Here is a 20812-nt window from a genome sequence, read left to right as displayed (position 1 = left end):
GAGGAACGTTCTTGGAACAGATCGGAAGACACCAAGACGTGACCTCTGCCATGCTCCAGAACATCCAGAAGATGAATGAAAACCTTGGTTGCACTGATGGGAACGCATGGTGTTGGTGCTGGAGCAACTGTCCCAGAATTAAACTTGCATTGTTGACTATTGGCTTTCTAGAAAATAAATCTTTTTAGTACTGTCACCTGTTTTGTATTTTACCCATGCACTTCGGGTGACTAAACAGAAATTTGTGATGAGAGATGCCAAATTTTGTCTATAATCTACAGAGACTTTATTCAGTGTTCAGTGCACACTTTTGTTACACACATTTGACAGATAAGCAGTTGTGCTTTTCAAGCACCTGTCCACACACACACCACACACAACACACACCACACACACACACACACACACACACACACACACACACACATACACGTGTGACAAGCCAAGAGGGGACTGTCGTAGAAAACTGGTAACAGTGGCCCAGTGTTTCGAGATATTTTTGTTGAAACAAAAATTCATTTATAAAATTTCTTTTAAGGTCTTTCTTCAGAATATAACTTCAAACATGCATTTTTTTATTTTTTTAAAAAACTGCCAAGAGGGGCCCAGTCAGCCTATGCCTGACATCTACATATCAAAGAGTGCCCTCCATAGCCTTCCGTGGAGCTGAGGTGTTAACACAACATTCAGCCTGACTGACACCTACACATCAAAGAGTGGCCCTCCATTGGCAGGCTCTGGAGGGCCCTCTTTTATATGTAGATGTCGGTCAGGGCTGCAATGGAACTGTCTGTGCAATACACAAATTGATTGGTAGTAAGTCTCCGTGTTAACTTTAAAGTTTTAATGTTTAAAAACCTCACCAAATATTGTGAAATCATTTGGTCTAATAGTTTTCTTCTAAATCCTTGATTTGTGTTGCTTAGTTACATGCCACTGTGACATCACAAACAATTACTGAATTTTTTATATGTCCCACTCCATTGACATATATTCAGAAATACGGTTGAAATCTTTGTAAAGTAATATTTTTTTAATGTTGAAACACTTCCTGACAACAAGCATGTCTTTATCATTTATCTTAGGGGCGCTCACATTTTGCTGGGCTACTATGTAAATTACTATGAATGAGTAAGTGTGAATTTCAAACTGACCTTGTATTGCCTCTGTATTACTTCACTCTTGAAGGCAAAACCTTTAATTTGAGGCTCTGATTTAAAAACTTCTGCAACTACAGTTTATTGTGGTCTAATGAGCATCTTTATGGCATCCATTTTAGATAAATAATTCTTACGACAATGTCACAAAAAAGTTGTGAATTATTTTTTTCTCTAATCAGGACTATTGTAAATACTAAAATGATCTTCTATCTATGTATACACACTGGGGTGTTAATGTCGCTCTGTGCTATCTAAAAGGGCCCTCGTGTTGTTATAGACCATCTAAAAGAGGACCCCTATCATTCTGTACCACCAAAGTGTGGACCTTATTCTCTGTCAGCCATAAAAACAATCATTTTGTGAATAAAATTCTACTTTAATTGAAAATACATAATTGAGGCAACTATATTATTTAGCATTACACTCACCTTCCTGCATTAATTAATATTTTTGAAATAATTTTCAAGTGTTACATCTTCCTGTAGATTGTGTTCAAACAAAGTGAATGAGGCTTATTTTATTTCCTGAGGCTTAATTAATTTTCCATTTTAGAGTAAATAATTATTACAACAATGTCACAAAAAAGTTGTAAATGATTCTTTCTCTAATCAGGACTATTGTAAATACTAAAAATGATCTTCTATCTATGCATACACACTGGGGTGTTAATGTCGCTCTGTGCTATCTAAAAGGGCCCTCGTGTCGTTATAGACTATCTAAAAGAGGACCCCCATCATTCTGTACCACCAAAGTGTGGACCTTATTCTCTGTCAGCCATAAAAACAATCATTTTTGTGAATAAATTCTACTTTAATGAAAATACATTAATTGAGGCAACTATGATATTATTTAGCATTACACTCACCTTCCTGCATAATTAATATTTTTGAAAATAATTTCAAGTGTTACATCTTCCTGTAGATTGTGTTCAAAACAAAGTGAATGAGGCTTATTTTATTTCCTGAGGCTTAATTAATTTTCCATTTTAGAGTAAATAATTATTACAACAATGTCACAAAAAAGTTGTAAATGATTCTTTCTCTAATCAGGACTATTGTAAATACTAAAATGATCTTCTATCTATGCATACACACTGGGGTGTAAGGTGCGCTCTGTGCTATCTAAAAGGGCCCTTGTGTCGTATTATAGACTATCTAAAAGAGGACCCCATCTTCTGTACCACCAAAGTGTGGACCTTATTCTTCTGTCAGCCATAAAAATCATTCATTTTTTGTGAATAAATTTCCACTTTAATTGAAAATAGATTAACTAATGATATTATCTTTAGCTATTACACTCACACTTCCTGCAGTAAGTAATATTTATGAAATAATTTTCAAGTATTACATCGACCTGTAGATTGTGTTCAAAAGAAACTGAATGAGGTTTATTTCATTTAAAGTGTTTGGTGTCAACATAAAATCACTCAAAGACAGCTATTATCATATATGTCTATATCTGTAGATGTGCCAGTTCAAAGTCCAACTGTCATATATCTACATCTAGGGTCATCATCTGTGTAGGAGCAGATGCTGGCCCACATATTAACTTTCTAATGCCCAAGAGTTTATATTGTATCATGTCACCAAGCAGAATTGCTGAATAAAATCTGTTACAAATATAGATACTGCTAACTGCTCTGAAAATCTAAATGGGCACAGTCAAAGGTAAATGTTCTCTTAAATTCTGTAGCTTTGGTTCCAGTTGTTTTCAGTTCTTACATCTTTAGGAGATCCTAATGTATTTTGTTAATGCTCTCACTTGGACAGATAATCATTGGCTAATTTATTCAAAAAGCCTTGTTGATAACCATGCTGGTTCTACTCCCCTAAAAGTATTTCTAAAAACTGCTGCTGTAAATTGACAACATCCATCTAACACAGCAGCCGAATGGCAGGTTCCAGCTTTTGTGTTCAGCTATGGTTTAGAGTTTTAAGGATCAGAATCGTAACAACAGAAATGACTACATAGCAGTTTTATATTATCTACACTAAAATCATATTCATTATGTATTTTACATAGGGCTTCATTTTGCTCATGGATTTTTGGAATCATCAATTCTGGAATGTGTATGTTGCTCCATGCTATCCAAGAGGGAACCTGTGTCATGTGCCTGTGATGAAAATGTAGGCTAAATGTAGTAGGTTGGGAGGCCACAATTTCTTGTTTTCTTATTTTTTGTTGCCTTGATTGTTTTTAAGTTAATGCTTTTGTTGGACAACAACTTCTCTACAAAGCTCAGATTCTTTTCTGTCACAGCTCTGTTGTGTGTTGTCCAGGCCTTTTACATTTGCTGGGCAAACTGAGCAGACGTGTGTGTGTAAGATTCTCGTTCAGTCAAACCCCTGTATTGCTAGTCCACTTCACATCAATTGAACTCTTTGTGTGTCTACATCTGGTCTGGCTTCACATTCACATTTCATGGGCGGGCTGGATCAAACAGGCTGCTCTGACATGGATTATCAAACGAGCAGCTATTAACACCATGGGGTGAAGTCAATGAGAGGAAATGGGCAGCTTTAACTACGAATCCACATCCCTGTCTGTAAACAGTGGTATTTTTCCTCAAGCTGACATCAGCCACGATGCCCAACGGCTATTATGCAATAGACAACCACTTGTCCACTCTGAGACATGGTAATGTGGCTTTACATTATAATAATCCCAAGCAAGTCTCACATATGCAACTGCATATGTGCAACCAAAATAGTTGCATATGTAACTATTTTCAAGCGTGAATTTAGCAGATTATCCTAAAATAAATAAATAAATGTGGACAGAGACAGGTTTGACTCTGACACAGGTGATGATTCAGAATGTAGGGGCAGCTAGGGAAAGATGATTGAGTCAGTTAAACAGAAAAAAGTAGAAAACTACATTCAATTGTGAGGACTGGTGTAGAACAATGCATGAAAGTACTAATGAAATGAGACAAGTGTGAATTTCAAACTGGACCTTTGTATTGCCTCTGTATTACTTCACTCTTGAAGGCAAAACCTTTAATTTGAGGCTCTGATTTAAAACTTCTGCAACTACAGTTTATTGTGGGTCTAATGAACGTCTTTTAGCATTCATGTTCTGAGTAAATAATTCTTACAGTCATGTCACAAAAAAAGTTGGAAATGATTCTTCTCTAATTGGGACTATTGTAAATACTAAAATGATCTATCTATGTATACACACTGGGGTGTTAATGTCGCTCTGTGCTATTTAAAAGGCCCTCGTGTCGTTATAGACTATCTAAAAGAGGACCCCTATCATTCTGTACCACCAAAGTGTGGACCTTATTTTCTGTCAGCCATAAAAACAATCATTTTTTTTCAATGAGTTCCACGTGTTATTGAAAAGTAGACTAATTGAGGCAACTATGACATTATTTAGGTCATACCACTCACCCTATTCTGCCAGTAAGTGAACGATTTTTAAAAAATCATTTTTACTTTGTAGATTGTTTTCAAAACAACCTCGAATGAGGTTGGATTTCATTTTGGAAGTGTGAATGAAACAGAAAAGTAGAAAACTACATTCAAATCCACGAATGACCTGGTGCCAGAGAGGCGAGAATGCTGACAGTTGACGCTACTATTGACAAGCAATGACAGTTTTGGGAGGTGGTGACCAAATCCTGTGCTGATGTGACTGAATATTTGGGCTGTACCAGTGCTACTATTCAGAAGCATACGTTTGGAGCTCTGATCCCAGATGTGTGCACCTGAACATTCCTATATTATGCTTGCTTCTCTTCATCGGGAATGGTGAATTAGTGCATACAAGACCGCGATCTCGAGACAATGAAGAGTGAAAGATCAATTTGATGTAAACTAGGAATGGAATGACAATGACATTGTTGACAGAGAATCTGTACACGCGTAACAATTCATCCAGCAGATTTACAAGCAGTGAAGAAAAAAGAAACTTGCAAACTAAATTTAAGACAGAAAAGAATTCATTATTCAAATGAGTTGTTGTCCACCAAGTATTTAATGCTTTTTTTTTCTTTTGTAATCGACATTTGCTGCTATGTGTGTCTGCTAAAGGTAACAAATCATTTTTTAAGAAGCAAAAACCCACAGAATAATTCCCTAATATTTAACTAATGACGTAAATAGAGATTGCATTGTTTGCTTCCACCAGATCAAAACCTCATGCTTTTCTTTACAATTTCGTACTGGTGGGTCCTGGTGTTGTAAAAATATGAACGTGAGGATTTCTTTTCCGAAGTGGTGGGATTTTGATACTAATGTTCATAATGTCGGTAACGACATTGTGGAATAAGTCAAATGTCACCTGTTTTTTAATGCCTTTTTTGATTACAACTCCAGCTCTATTCTAACATGCTTGTTTGTTTATTTGTTTATTTGATAGGGAACAGAACAACAAACATTGTTACATTAACCGATGTCATGTTCATAGGTCAATAGCTGACAGCTAATTCGCAGACCTGGTCCCTGCTTGTGTGGACAGAGGTAAAAGTGATGTTCTTGAAGGCTACTGCCCAACCCCCACACACAATTTACATTTCTATGTTGAGGCGCTACGAATGTGCTTGTGTGGACAGAGCTAAAGGTGATCTTTCTTGAAGGCTACTGCCCAACCCCCACGCACAATTTACACTCTGCCATGGCCAAAGAGACAAACAGGTTTCTGCTGTAGCACAGATCAACAGGCTGACTTAGTTTCAGACCAATTTCCCTTGTAGTTATGCATGAATAAATTCTGAGTTCAAAGGTTTTATTCACTTTGCAAATTGTGATGATCCAAGTATTCCACAAAAAACTGAACCATTCAAGTCAAATAAATAAATCATTCTAGTTTCACTCAACAAATGTGCCAGAACTTCACATTCAGTACAACCTCTTGTGTGTTGTTGTTTGTTTGTTTTTTAAACCTAGAAGTTATGAGTGTACTTCAAACACTTTCAAGTAGATTTTTCCTGTTTCTGAATATGTTGAGCCTGTCTTTTTCATTATAGCATGAACTATCATTGTACTTTAACAGCAGTTAGAATTACATCAGCCCATTCCCAGATGAAAAATTACTCTGCCTCTGCAGGAGTTTTAACTTCCAAAGGCAAGGAAGGCCTCATGAAAATCATCAGCTTAAACACACCTTGGCCCGTACTTCAGAATCTGTTGCTGAGACATAGCTTACCGTAAGGCTCAGGTTTAAACAAGCCAGATTCAGACTTCTCATCTCTTCTAGATAAATCTCTTTACAAGACACAGCCAATGACAAAAATTCCCTACAAATGGTCCCATCATTCTTTAACTCACAAATTAAGTGCGGGGTGTTTTTGGTTTTAGTTTTATTCCTATTTTCTGCAGAAATGCAGAGCAAAAACAAAGTGGATCAATATTTGTTGGACAACAACTTCTCTACAAAGCTAGATTCCTTTTCTGTCACAGCTCTGTTGTGTGTTGTCCAGTCCTTTTACATCTGCTGGGTAAACTGAGCAGTTCACATCAACTGAAACCCTGTAACCCTTCATGTGTTACGTCTGGTCTAAACTGCTCTGATTCACCATTCATGTCAGGGTGGTTAACGATCTTTTTCCAAAGACCCAGTCCACTGTTCCGATCATTGGGCAGGGTTTATATCAATACCGGTCTCCTCACAGAAGTTTTTACTTGTCTTTTCTGTTTTTGGGAGCGACAGCTTTAGAGGACCAAAAAGCATTTCCATGTGTTTTTCCTTCATTGGAGATTCATCTACCTGAATATTTATTTTATTTGTGCACCTTTCAATCAATATGTAAAGATATAATAGTTTTATAGGTAAGTATATTGAAGAGGTACTGTGCAAGAAGGACATTTAACCTACCATCCTTCAAGTTTTTTTCTTCCTTCAAGCAAAGAAAATGTAAGGTAATTTGCAGCACTTTAATTTAATATTCTAAAACCTCAATGTATAAATGCTAACAATTTAAAAATGACTTTTTTGTCCACTTACCATATAAACATGTGGCACTGCCATCGTACTACTTTTAATATTTATGTCTTAAATGTGTAGGTAGCATTAATATTCTGATAGAACTCACAACAAAAAAACTGAGAAGTTTACTATTATGAAAATGCAGATACTATAATTCTTCTGCCTCATAGTTAATGTTGCACCTTTTATCTAAATATTACAGTGACAAGGTTTCAAAGTATTGTTGATAGTGTAACTACTGAGCTATTTTCTGTTGGACATGCCTGGTATGCAGCAACACATGAGCATTTCTGAAACTTATATCACACTATTAATGCATATTTATTTGTTTCCTGTTAATCAGGTTAGGGAGTTATTGCCACTAACAAAATTACAAAATTTGAAATTGATGACCATGTCTAATAGGTTTTTTTTCTGCATTTTCAAGGAATCCCGTCGGATGAGTTGATTCGAAAACCTTGCCTCTAACCCTGGCGTTACGGACGTTGGAGAACCTGTTTTTAACACCACAAAAAGATTGCAAATGGATGCAATGCTGCTGAAATTTTCCCAGGATTCTTCCAGAGCAACAAAGTTGCAGTGAAAAGAGTTGCAAAGCATATTTCTCAAATGAGAATAAAATGCACATGTCCTATGTTCAGAAACATTCAAAGCAGAACATCTTTTACAACCAATTGCAGTGTTGGAAGATAATTACTTTGCTTATTTTGTCTCCCCTCTCTGCAAATACAGTCTGGCGGAGGTAATTGAAAACAAGAACTTTCCTGACAGAGAAAGTTTGACTGAGGCTCAAAGACTGGGGATCTGCCAGGAGCTACTGCAAGGACTACAAGAACTCCATTCACGCGGGATTTTGCACAGAGACCTGAAGCCCGAAAACATTTTGTTTGGTAAAAAAAGAATAAATCGTTTAGCCATAGCCATAAACTATCTGGTAGAAATGTATTTATTATCCAATTTTCATTATACATCATAGAAAAGACGTTATTTTGTGGATATTGTATTAAGAGGTACATGTCTAAGGATCATTTTCAATATTTTACAGATATCAGCAACAAATTGTTTATCGCAGATTTTGGAGCAAGCAGGAAACTGGATTTGGCACAATCAGCTTTGCAGTCTCAAATGGCTGGATCTTTGTCTTGGTCAAGTTATGAAGATGTTTGAGGCATGCAATACAAATACAAGAAAGAGTCAGATATCCAGGTAAGTTCAGGATGGAAATGTCGCTTCAATGGCCATGATGACTGCTATGAGTTTACATGTCTTTAAAATATGTGAAATGTGGAGCTGAAAATGAATAAACTAGTTCTGCTGTATGGTGAATTGTATCACATGTCAGTATTCAAATCAGTTTACATAAACTCAACTGTATATTATAAGTAATATTTTAATCATTGTAATGTTTATATATACATACTCAAAAAATATAAACGCAACACTTTTGTTTTTGCTCCCATTTTTTATGAGATGAACTCAAAGATCTAAAACTTTTTCCACAAACACAATATCATCATTTCTCTCAAATATTGTTCACAAATCTGTCTAAGTCTGTGATAGTTAGCACTTCTCCTTTGCTGAGATAATCCATCCCACCTCACAGGTGTGCCATATCAAGATGCTGATTAGACACCATGATTAGTGCACAGGTGTGCCTTAGACTGCCCACAATAAAGGCCACTCTGAAAGGTGCAGTTTTATCACACAGCACAATGCCACAGATGTGGCAAGATTTGAGGGAGCGTGCAATTGGCATGCTGACAGCAGGAATGTCAACCAGAGCTGTTGCTCGTGTGTTGAATGTTCATTTCTCTACCATAAGCTGTCTCCAAAGGCGTTTCAGAGAATTTGGCAGTACATCCAACTAGCCTCACAACCGCAGACCACGTGTAACCACACCAGCCCAGGACCTCCACATCCAGCATGTTCACTTCCAAGATGGTCTGAGACCAGTCACTCGGACAGCTGCTGAAACAATCGGTTTGCATAACCAAAGAATTTGTGCACAAACTGTCAGAAACCGTCTCAGGGAAGCTCATCTGCAAGCTTGTCATCCTCATCGGGGTCTCCACCTGACTCCAGTTCGTCGTCGTAACCGACTTGAGTGGGCAAATGCTCACATTCGATGGCGTCTGGCACGTTGGAGAGGTGTTCTCTTCATGGATGAATCCCGGTTTACACTCTTCAGGGCAGATGGCAGACAGCGTGTGTGGTGTCGTGTGGGTGAGCGGTTTTCTGATGTCAACAATTTTGTCCATGTGTGTATACAGTGCCTTGCGAAAGTATTTGGCCCCCTTGAACTTTTCAACCTTTCGCCACATTTCAGGCTTCAAACATAAAGATATAAAATTTTAATTTTTTGCCAAGAATCAACACAATTGGGACACAATCGTGAAGTGGAATGAAATTTATTGGATATTTTATACTTTTTTAACAAATAAAAAACTGAAAAGTGGGGTGTGCAATATTATTCGGCCCCTTTACTTTCAGTGCAGCAAACTCACTCCAGAAGTTCCGTGAGGATCTCTGAATGATCCAGTGTTGTCCTAAATGACTGGTGATGATAAATAGAATCCACCTGTGTGTAATCAAGTCTCCGTATAAATGCACCTGCTCTGTGATAGTCTCAGGGTTCTGTTTAAAGTGCAGAGAGCATCATGAAGACCAAGGAACACACCAGGCAGGTCCGAGATACTGTTGTGGAGAAGTTTAAAGCCGGATTTTGATACAAAAAGATTTCCCAAGCTTTAAACATCTCAAGGAGCACTGTGCAAGCAATCATATTGAAATGGAAGGAGTATCAGACCACTGCAAATCTACCAAGACCCGGCCGTCCCTCTAAACTTTCACCTGGAACAAGGAGAAGACTGATCAGAGATGCAGCCAAGAGGCCCATGATCACTCTGGATGAACTGCAGAGATCTACAGCTGAGGTGGGAGAGTCTGTCCATAGGACAACAATCAGTCGTACACTGCACAAATCTGGCCTTTATGGAAGAGTGGCAAGAAGAAAGCCATTTCTCAAAGATATCCATAAAAAGTCTCGTTTGAAGTTTGCCACAAGCCACCTGGGAGACTAACCAAACATGTGGAAGAAGGTGCTCTGGTCAGATGAAACCAAAATGGAACTTTTGGCCACAATGCAAAACGATATGTTTGGCGTAAAAGCAACACAGCTCATCACCCTGAACACACCATCCCCACTGTCAAACATGGTGGTGGCAGCCTCATGGTTTGGGCCTGCTTTTCTTCAGCAGGGACAGGGAAGATGGTTAAAACTGATGGGAAGATGAATGGAGCCAAATGCAGGACCATTCTGGAAGAAAACCTGTTGGAGTCTGCAAAGACCTGAGACTGGGACGGAGATTTATCTTCCAACAGGACAATGATCCAAAACATAAAGCCAAATCTACAATGGAATGGCTCACAAATAAACGTATCCAGGTGTTAGAATGGCCAAGTCAAAGTCCAGACCTGAATCCAATGGAGAATCTGTGGGCAGAGCTGAAGACTGCTGTTCACAAACGCTCTCCAGCCAACCTCACTGAGCTCGAGCTGTTTTGCAAGGAAGAATGGGCAAGAATTTCAGTCTCTCGATGTGCAAAACTGATAGAGACATACCCCAAGCGACTTGCAGCTGTAATTGCAGCAAAAGGTGGCGCTACAAAGTATTAATGCAAGGGGGCCGAATAATATTGCACGCCCCACTTTTCAGGTTTTTATTCGTTAAAAAAGTTTAAAATATCCAATAAATTTCGTTCCACTTCACGATTGTGTCCCACTTGTTGTTGATTCTTGACAAAAAATTAAAATTTTATATCTTTATGTTTGAAGCCTGAAATGTGGCGAAAGGTTGAAAAGTTCAAGGGGGCCGAATACTTTCACAAGGCACTGTATATATATATATATATATATATAATTGCAATCTGTGCAATATGGAAGGGTGATTATGACTGGACATTGATTCAAATGAATCTCCTGTATTGCAGACAACAGGGTGCCTGGTGCATTACATACTGACAGATGGAGAGCACCCCTATCAAGCAACTACACCCTACTCCAACGATCCACTGGCGTTATTTCAAAATCTCAGAGCGGGCACCTTTACTCTTCAGTGCGAGGAAAGGCATCAAGGTATCATTGGCAGAATGCTGTGTAAATCGACAGAAGCATGCCCTACCATTGAAGAATGCCTTCAAGCCATCACAAGTATGTGCCCAGACAGACAGTTCTGACTTTGTCACTTCACCAATTAAACATATCATTAAAACAATATATGCATACACTATAGCTAATATTGCAAGATTGTATGCATAGGGCAAATGTAATCCTTAATTGATTGAATATGGTAAATGTCTGTTATGTGTTCACAGGTTTCACACACCAAGCTGATCACAATGGAGTCACAAACAACAGTAATAACAATGGAAATAAAGTAAGCATTTAATTATCTATTTCAACATTTTGTAAGAAGTTATAAACATTATCATAAAATTTATAACATAATTTAATATGTTGATTTTGCATTGTTATTTTACAGGACCAAACCCACATAGCCAATTGCTCTCCTCAAGCATCAAATGAGATTGACACTCAACACAGTGCCAACAGTGATCAGCCAGGGAGTGTCTGCAATGTAGTGATGGATTCCTCTTCTCACATTGAAGATGATACAGTGGGTATGGAAAGTATTCAGACCCCTTGAAATTTTTCACTCTCTGTGTCATTGCAGCCATTTGCCAAAATCAAAAAAGTTCATTTTATTTCTCATTAATGTACACTCAGCACCCCAGCTTGACAGAAAAAAACAGAAGTTTAGAAATTTTTGCAAATTTATTAAAAAAGAAAAAGTGAAATATCACATGGTCATAAGTATTCAGACCCTGTGCTCAGTATTGAGTAGAAGCACCCTTTTCAGCTAGTACAGCCATGAGTCTTCTTGGGAATGACGCAACAAGTTTTTCACACCTGGATTTGGGGATCCTCTGCCATTCTTCCTTGCAGATCCTCTCCACTTCTGTCAGGTTGGATGGTGAACATTGGTGGACAGCCATTTTGAGGTCTCTCCAGAGATGCTCAATTGGGTTTAGGTCAGGGCTCTGGCTGGGCCAGTCAAGAACGGTCACAGAGTTGTTCTGAAGCCACTCCTTTGTCATTGTAGCTGTGTGCTTCGGGTCATTGTCCTGTTGAAAGGTGACCCTTTGGCCCAGTCTGAGGTCCTGAGCACTCTGGAAGAGGTTTTCCTCCAGGATATCTCTGTACTTGGCCGCATTCATCCTTCCTTCAATTGCAACCAGTCGTCCTGTCCCTGCAGCTGAAAAACACTCCCACAACATGATGCTCCCACCACCACGTTTCACTGTAGGGATTGTATTGGGCAGGTGATGAGCAGTGCCTGGTTTTCTCCACACATACTGCTTAGAATTAACACCAAAAGGTTCAATCTTGGTCTCATCAGACCAGAGAATCTTATTTCTCATAGTCTGGGAGTCCTTCATGTGTTTTTTGGCAAACTCTATGCGGGCTTTCATGTGTCTTGCACTGAGGAGAGGCTTCCGTCGGGCCACTCTGCCATAAAGCCCCGACTGGTGGAGGGCTGCAGTGATAGTTGACTTTGTGGAACTTTCTCCTATCTCCCGACTGCATCTCTGGAGCTCAGCCACAGTGATCTTTGGGTTCTTCTTTATCTCTCTCACCAAGGCTCTTCTCCCACAATTGCTCAGTTTGGCTGGATGGCCAGGTCTAGGAAGAGTTGTGGTCGTCCCAAAGTTCTTCCATTTGAGGATTATGGAGGCCACTGTGCTCTTAGGAACCTTGAGTGCTGCAGAAATTCTTTTGTAACCTTGGCCAGATCTGTGCCTTGCCACAATTCTGTCTGTGAGCTCCTTGGGCAGTTCCTTTGACCTCGTGATTCTCATTTGCTCTGACATGCATTGTGAGGTGTAAGGTCTTATATAGACAGCTGTGTGCCTTTCCTAATCAAGCCCAATCAGTTTAATTAAACACAGCTGGACTCCAATAAAGAAGCAGAACCATCTCGAGGAGGATCAGAAGAAATGGACAGCATGTGAGTTAAATATGAATGTCGCTGCAAAGGGTCTGAATACTTCTGACCATGTCATATTTCAGTTTTTCTTTTTTAATAAATTTGCAAAAATTTCTACATTTCTAATTTTTTTTTCTGTCAAGATGGCATGCTGAGTGTACATTAATGAGAAATAAAATGAGCTTTTTTGATTTTGGCAAATGGCTGCAATGACAGAGAGTGAAAAATTTCAAGGGGTCTGAATACTTTCCGTACCAACTGTATATCTGTCATTGAAATGATAATTGTGGATTAATTTCTTTTTGGCCAGGGCTGACAAATATTGATTCTAACTGTGCTAAAACTGTAACAAAAATGTTGTGAGAGAATTTATAGCATTCATTTCATTTTCTTATTCTTTTTTTTCTGTATTTCAGGAAATAGAACCACAGATCTCCCTTTCCCTTGATATGTCAGAAGAAGAAGAGGATATTGATGATGAACCGGCAGAAGTAGATGATGAAGTAGCCAAGAAAGTCATCACAAAAAAGCAGTTAAGACTGGGATGAAAACGGATGAAAATGTCCTTGAATGCAGTTTGAAGGGTGTCAAAGTGAAAATGTCCTCAAACACCCCACACAAACGTGCCTATTACAAGAAAAATTATTGCCTCTATTGTGAGAAGCCTTTCGGAAAAGTTACAAGACACCTGATGCGAAAACATCAAGATGAAGTTGACATTGCAAAGGCACTTGCACACAAGCAAGGATCCACGATGCGCAGTTTTCTTCTGAGCAAAATAAGGAACAAGGGAAAGTACATACATAACTGTTCAGTCAAATCCGCACGTCAAGGACAAATGGTACCAAAAGACAAACAACCTACTTGTTGTCAGCAACAGACTTTCTGCCATGCTATTTTTGTTTGGTTATGTACATCAGAACAGATCTCTGGAGGCATCAAAGGCGTTGCAAATTGAGACCAGACGGGCCAGTGAAACGAAAAGTTCAGACATATTGCTCCTTCCTCTTGCCAATGGACCATCCCGTTTCCGATGGACTTAAAAAAATTCTGGAGGACATGACATATGATGCTGTTACACGACGGGTGAAATCCAACCAACTGATTCTGTCATTGGGTGAGAGGATGTTCCTGAAAAATGGAGAAGTTGGATGCCATCGAGCAGATATGAGAAATAAAATGCGAGAACTTACCAGACTTGTTCTGGTGGCAAGAGATCTTGACAAAGACACTGTTTTCCTGAAGGACTTGATTACCCCGGCTAAATTTAACACTGTGCTTGCGGCAGTGAAAAAGATGACAGGATTTGACCACCTAACAAACAGATTTGCAGTTCCCTCAACTGCACTAAAACTACGCCATTCCCCGATGAAGGTCTGATATATTTTGTAGGGAGAGGCTCTGCGACTAGAGGATGACATCTTAAAGGCACAAGCAGAACATTTCAGCAAATTAATTCAACTGGAATGGACAACCCACGTGCCATCAAATGCATTAAAAACGTTGTACCAGAGGAAATGGAACAAGCCACAAGTACTGCCTCTTGCCAAGGACATAAAGAAGCTCCAGGACCACTTGAAAACTGCTGTGGAGGTCAGCAGAAAGTCCTTTTAGAAAAGATCTTTTAATGAGCTTATGAGTTTTTTTATGTCATAAACTGTCTGAACAGTTTATTATGTAAAAACCATTACCGTCGTTAGGAGTCCAGCAAAAGCAAGTGACAAACCCTCAGTTTAGGAGTGTGTGTGGACTCAACATCACTTTAAATAAACATTGACTTGATTTCACGGAACATCCTGTATTGTGCTTTTTACTGTTTTACATTCGTGATTGTAGGCAGGTGTTATGTGATAGCTATTGCTATTACAAGCAAAGTTGGGTAGAATACAAAACATTAGCAAAATGTAATGCTTTTCTTTTTCCTTAAAACATGCTTGTTCCATCTGCTTCTAAATAGCATTTAATTAGATAAAGTTTGAAAATGGTTGAAATATACTCTGAAGTTGAACCTTAGTATATTATGACAAAAATATTAAATCCAGTTATGCTTGAAGATACTGATTCTGTAAGTAACCCATCAAATATACCATCTCATCTCAAACTATATTGAAATTTACATTTTTGATTTCCCTCAAAGAACACTTCAGACTTATGCCAATCAGTCATGTTGTATTTACAACTGAATTTTTTAAAAAACTAATGGAAAGGTTATAAAAACACCATCTTAGGACTTTGTAATATCCAGGATTATTGAACTGAATGTGACTCATCTCTGAGTTGAATCGGTGATCAGGCATATATCCTCTTCTTACACACACATGCAGGAGTGTGAACATCGCTCCATGCTAACTAAGAGGGAGCCCATGTCGTTCTGTGCCATCAAAGAGGGGACTCTTATCATTCTGCACCATCCAACAGTGGACCTTCTTTTCCTTCTTCATTTAATTATTACAGAAATTTTCAAAAGGTTTTTATGCATTATTTATTTTTTTAATACTTATTGTGTATTGTAAAAAAAATAATTAATTTGCTGTCAGTATCCCCATTTGATTATTTCCATCTATACTTAGCTGTGGCGAGTGCCACATACTAAGATGAAAACACCGCAGCAGTTTCTACCAATGATGCGATGCTACATGTAAGCTCTGTACCTTTACAACACTCAAGGTTGCACATTAGCAGAAGGTTAGGTTCAAGCTTTCTGTTCAGTCATGTTAAATTTTGTGTTTGTTAGTTATTATAATCTATTAAATGTAAAGCAGAAAAGTAATGATAGTAATGATATAACATTCATTTGTGATACCCTTAGGTTACTATTTTTACATTTCAAAAACTCATTTCATACTCATCCATTCTGGAGTGTGCATGCCATGCCATGCCATGAAATGCCATGCTATCCAAGTTGGGCATCTGTGGTTAACTTTTTCTTCCACCATGCATCAACACACATTCTTCTATTTACAGACAGAGGACAGAAGTACATTGTAAAAATTTGTTAAAACCAGCAGTGAGTGATGCTATATTCAAGCTTTGCACATTCATGGCACACATTTGCGTTTGTCTTCTTAGAAGAATTTTTATCACACCAGTCGAATGATAGCAGTTAAAAGTCTTACATTCTTTAAAGCTTTGATTTTTTAAATTAAAATTTCCATTCTTTTTTTTTTAATCGGTGTCCATTGCAGAGTGTGAACATCGCTCCATGCTATCTAAGTGGGACCCATGTCATTCTGTGCCATCAAACAGGGGACTTTTATCATTTTAAAAAGTAGTAGTTTCCATCAAAAACATCAACACACATTCTCAAATGTACTGATTGAGGAAACAAGCATATGGTCAAATGAAGTTAAATTTTCTTCTTGTGAAAAATTATCCGGGTGTTTTAGGACTGAAAAAATTTAGATGTTTTATAAAAGTCTAACATCTGTATTTTAGTGGTTAATTTAAAATCTAAAGAAATTATCACAAGCCTGGCAATTTTATGGTCAATATTGTTCTGGTTTTCTTTTACTACTTTTTTCTTAAATTGTCTTTTTTTGTTGTGATAGTCCTTTATTTTAGTATAAGTTAAAGTTTAAAGCTAGTTAAGACTTCCATAAAATTTTAAATTTCCTTACAAAACAGAATCAAATCATGTCTAATGAGCCTGGTTCCTTCAGTAAGTAGTGTCTCCTCTTAATCCCTCAGAGCCTCCCTGCAGCAGCAAGCCATTCATACAGCAGACGAGTGTGTGAACGACGTGTGTGAATGGGTCGTTGACATACCTGTTCCTGTCTACAGGGGTGCTGCCGAGTGCGCATATTTACACATACCTACCTCCTGGGCCCCACTTGGCAAAAATTATAAAACTTCACCAGAAGGTTTTAGACATGATTTTAGCATGATCTAAAGCATGACCAAGAGGGGTCCGGAAAATGGGCCACTGTTGGTAATGAGGGCCACACTTGGTGAATGTGTAACGACGCCTGGGCCACACTTAGATAGTAGCACGAGTGCACACACACACACACACACACATACACACACACACACACACACACACGAATACAAAAATACACAATGACAAAAAACAAAAACAAACACACTGACAAAAAACAAAAACAAACAAACAAAAAAATGAAACAACTTTGACAAAAGGGCACTTTGGGCATCAAGGGGCAACTTTTATGCTGTCTATAAACAATTGCATGGATGAAAAAGCTTTTACATGGATGCAAAAGGTTTTGCAAAACAGATGAGCTCTTGTTTTACATCTACTGTTTATTTGCATACTACCACACCCTGCTACACAAACCTTCTGTCACACAGTAGAAAACATGGTAGAATGTGCATTTATGTTCATTCATCCTCCTATTGTACATGTTCCAGTAGTTAATTTGTTCTAGGTATAAAGAGATGTTCTTCTAACAAAGAAACTGACAGGTGTGTTTGCTTTCCATGTGTTTCTGTGATGTACCTGCCACATGTGGAGCAAACTGGTAATATCATATTGATGTGGGTGAGATGTGTGATGTCGGACATAAATGATCAAGAAAATATCACAGTCACAAATGTACACTACCAGTCAAAAGTTTGGACACACTTTCTCATTCAATGCATTTTATTTGTTTGTATTATTCTCTACATGTTGAGGCTTGAGTTGCTCATCGTAAAAACTACATGTTCATAGCACCACAACGATAACCACATATCAGACAGAATTGTCACATGATATTAAACAGAAGCTATCAACTCAACTCTGTAGAGTGATCAGCCATAATGGAGCAGCTGCTTCGAATGCCAGCAAATCACCTGAATCACAAATATTGGCTAGAGCAGGGATCATGATACAAACAAAATGTGTATATTCATTTTAGTGGCAAGTTAGGAGTTCACTTCCACTTCTAAAAACTCATAACACACTATCAGTACCATGTCAGCAGAACATCTGGTAACTGCATTAAGTTCATCAGACTGTATAGCAGTCTTTGTTGAGAGTATTTATGCATGTTAATGTTTTCACCAGTGTATTGGCTTTTTCCCATTCAGTACCTGAGAAGAATCTTATTGTTTGAAAGGCAGAGCCAGGGGTTTGCTTTTTGGACCGATGACGTGAGAAGCTTGCTCCAGGAAAACCTTAAACCAGTTTACAGAAAGTCATCACCAGGGCCAGAGTGGGACTCATTTTCAGCCCTAGTCTCATGCCTCAGACTAGCCCACTTTAGATCATGACCTATTATTATTAAAATCATCTAATTCTAATTAGTACACTATTGTTAAGTCAGCAATAGTGCACTTCTCTGTAAAGTCTTGTAATTCAGTGTGTTTTTCTAAAATATTTCCAATTCAGTGCAAGTAAGGGTTGCTTCACAATGTGGATTTATTCCAACATGAGTGCACATCTCCAACATTATTCTTTACAACAATATCAGAATCTATATTCTGTTCAAATAAGTGTTCACAGATATCCAAACCTTAAAATGAAATAAAAGAAGAAATAAAAATATTAAATTTAAAAAATAAAATTAAAAGTGTTGTACTGTCTAATAACACTGTCATCTCTTTTTCCTCTATAAGGAAGCAGTTCCATCACAACTTAAATTTCACAAATATGAGAACATCAGTTAAAGGGCTGATCTCCAACACTATTCTTTACAACATCAGATATTAAATAAATTATTGTTGTCTTAAAGTATTGGTTAGCTGTGTGTTGTCATCCTGTGTTTGATCCTCTGACCTGCTCCATAACAAGAAGTGAAATCTGTTTTACTAAAGTCCATTAAAATAGTCTTTTCTGTCTTTCAGTTCCACAGGTCAGCTTTTTGCTGTGTCTGATTTACCATCATGCAGCGGAAAAATAGGGAGACTTCACACATCTTTTACTGACATTTTATAAAATAACTATGGATGTATTTCATCAAATTCCTCATGTCCACTTTATATTGTCGGTGCGGATACCTGGTATCGGTGTCAAAGTGGGTGTCCACATTCAGACATAAGCGGTTGATCTTACAGAATCCAGTTGGTGCCACACTGATAGTAGGTCACAATTTACAGTGAGAATGATGATGAGGTGAACGGGTGGGGAAAGTTCTACCTTCCAGACATAGTGAACATGCAGGTTGTAGGTGTAGTGGAGGGAACATCATGTCCATGTGACCAGCTTGTCCTGATGACATGTGAGGACAAAAAGCTGTATGTCTATGATGAAGAGGAGCTGCATCTGGTGGCTTTAAGCCTTGACCAGCTACGTTCTGATGGGATGAAGTTTCCAGCATCCAAGACCTTGTACAAGGGAGAGGCCTTCAAAGATATGGTAAGACGTTCTAGACATTCACTCGGAATAAGCGACGGGATTATTTCTGATTGATTATCCTGACAAATGATCCTTGACAACATTTTTCTGATATTATGTCTAGACTGAGGAGGACTGGGCTGAGGTGAGGAAAGGTCCTGTGGGCAAGAGGTTGGATGGAGAGCATCAGGAATGGTTGAAAGAAAATAAGTCCAGAATCCTGAAGAACCTCCAACTTGGCAGAAAGGCCCCCGGTCATCACGTGAACAAAGACAAAGACGTCTCTCACTGCCTGAAGAGTCCAGACATGTCCTATAGATCAGCGCTAGCGCAGGCAGTCTAGAAACCAGAGACCCTGGAGAGTAGGCTGTATTGGGACCATGGAAAAAGTGCCTGACAATTTACTTCAGCAAAAATGGCAAAATAGCAATGTAAAAATACTTCATTACAAGTAGAAGTACTGCCTGGAAAATCTTACTGAAGGAAAAGCCCATAAATATTTGCAGCAAAATATGGTTAAAATGTTAAAGTACTGCTATGGCATATACAGTGCAGATTTTTGCTGATATATTATCATAAATTTCATAATTAATATTGAATTAATATTGAAGCATCAGTGTGTCAGCAGCATGTTACTGTTGCAGCTGCTGCAGGTTTGAACTACTTCATATCCAGTTTGATATTCAGGGACAGCAGATAAATCATCACATGATTAATGAGAGAAGAAAGAAGAAAAAAACAACTATATCTGAAATAAATACTGAAGCAGAACTGTCCTCATAAGTTCTTTATTGTGAGCCTTCCCAAAGTGATGTTTGGTTCAGGTTTCCATCACAAACATTTCTTTTGTTCCTGCCATTCTGTCAGCAATGTGTGTGTTTTTGTAAATCACTGAATGCTCTGATGTCTTTTTCTACCATGATTTTCTTAATCTCAGAGTTAACACATTTATCTATGTGACTGCATTACCATTACATGAGTGTGTAAAATACAGAAAAACTTTATGTAGTTTATGAAACTGTATTTCTCTCCCTAACAAAGAGACAAAAACATGATTTAAATTTTTTTTAATTGTTACATGTTGAAGCTCTATTTTCTGTACACTCAGCATGTTCTGTTTTCTCCTTGTGTCTTTTCTTCTTTTTAAAAAACTGTCAACATAAATAAAAATCACTCTGTCGATCATCTGTATCCCAGCTGTCTCTGTTTGCTGTGTTCAAGCTCTGTCTGAACAAAATTAAAAGTGAAAATGAAACAAATGAGTTCACGTTTGGAAGCCAACAGTGAATTATTTTCAGTATAAATAAACTATGGAAACAGCAAAAAAAAAAATTTTCCGTCATGATCTCATCTTCAGGGAAGCGATGAATTACCAGAACCACCTTCATCGACTTCAGCCTC

The 20812-nt window shown here is 38.1% G+C and overlaps 1 long non-coding RNA gene across 6 annotated transcripts; it reads left to right on the top strand.

The window, feature by feature from the left end:
- The first annotated feature begins 7719 nt into the window (after positions 1-7719).
- LOC127536117 (uncharacterized) lies at positions 7720-14752 on the top strand. 6 transcript variants are annotated; one of them, XR_007945095.1, is made up of 7 exons: positions 7720-7981; positions 8137-8297; positions 9109-9314; positions 11081-11300; positions 11465-11526; positions 11632-11766; positions 13554-14752. It is a non-coding gene; the product is annotated as an uncharacterized LOC127536117 (long non-coding RNA). The 6 variants fall into 6 exon arrangements; XR_007945098.1 differs by having other exon boundaries at positions 8926-9314; positions 11632-11727; XR_007945092.1 differs by having other exon boundaries at positions 8926-9314.
- Positions 14753-20812: the final 6060 nt, after the last annotated feature.

Source organism: Acanthochromis polyacanthus, chromosome 11 (assembly GCF_021347895.1).
Source record: "Acanthochromis polyacanthus isolate Apoly-LR-REF ecotype Palm Island chromosome 11, KAUST_Apoly_ChrSc, whole genome shotgun sequence".
NCBI lineage: Eukaryota > Metazoa > Chordata > Actinopteri > Pomacentridae > Acanthochromis > Acanthochromis polyacanthus.
The sequence above is the reverse complement of the archived record's forward strand: the minus strand, read 5'-3'. Positions and strand labels throughout refer to the sequence as shown.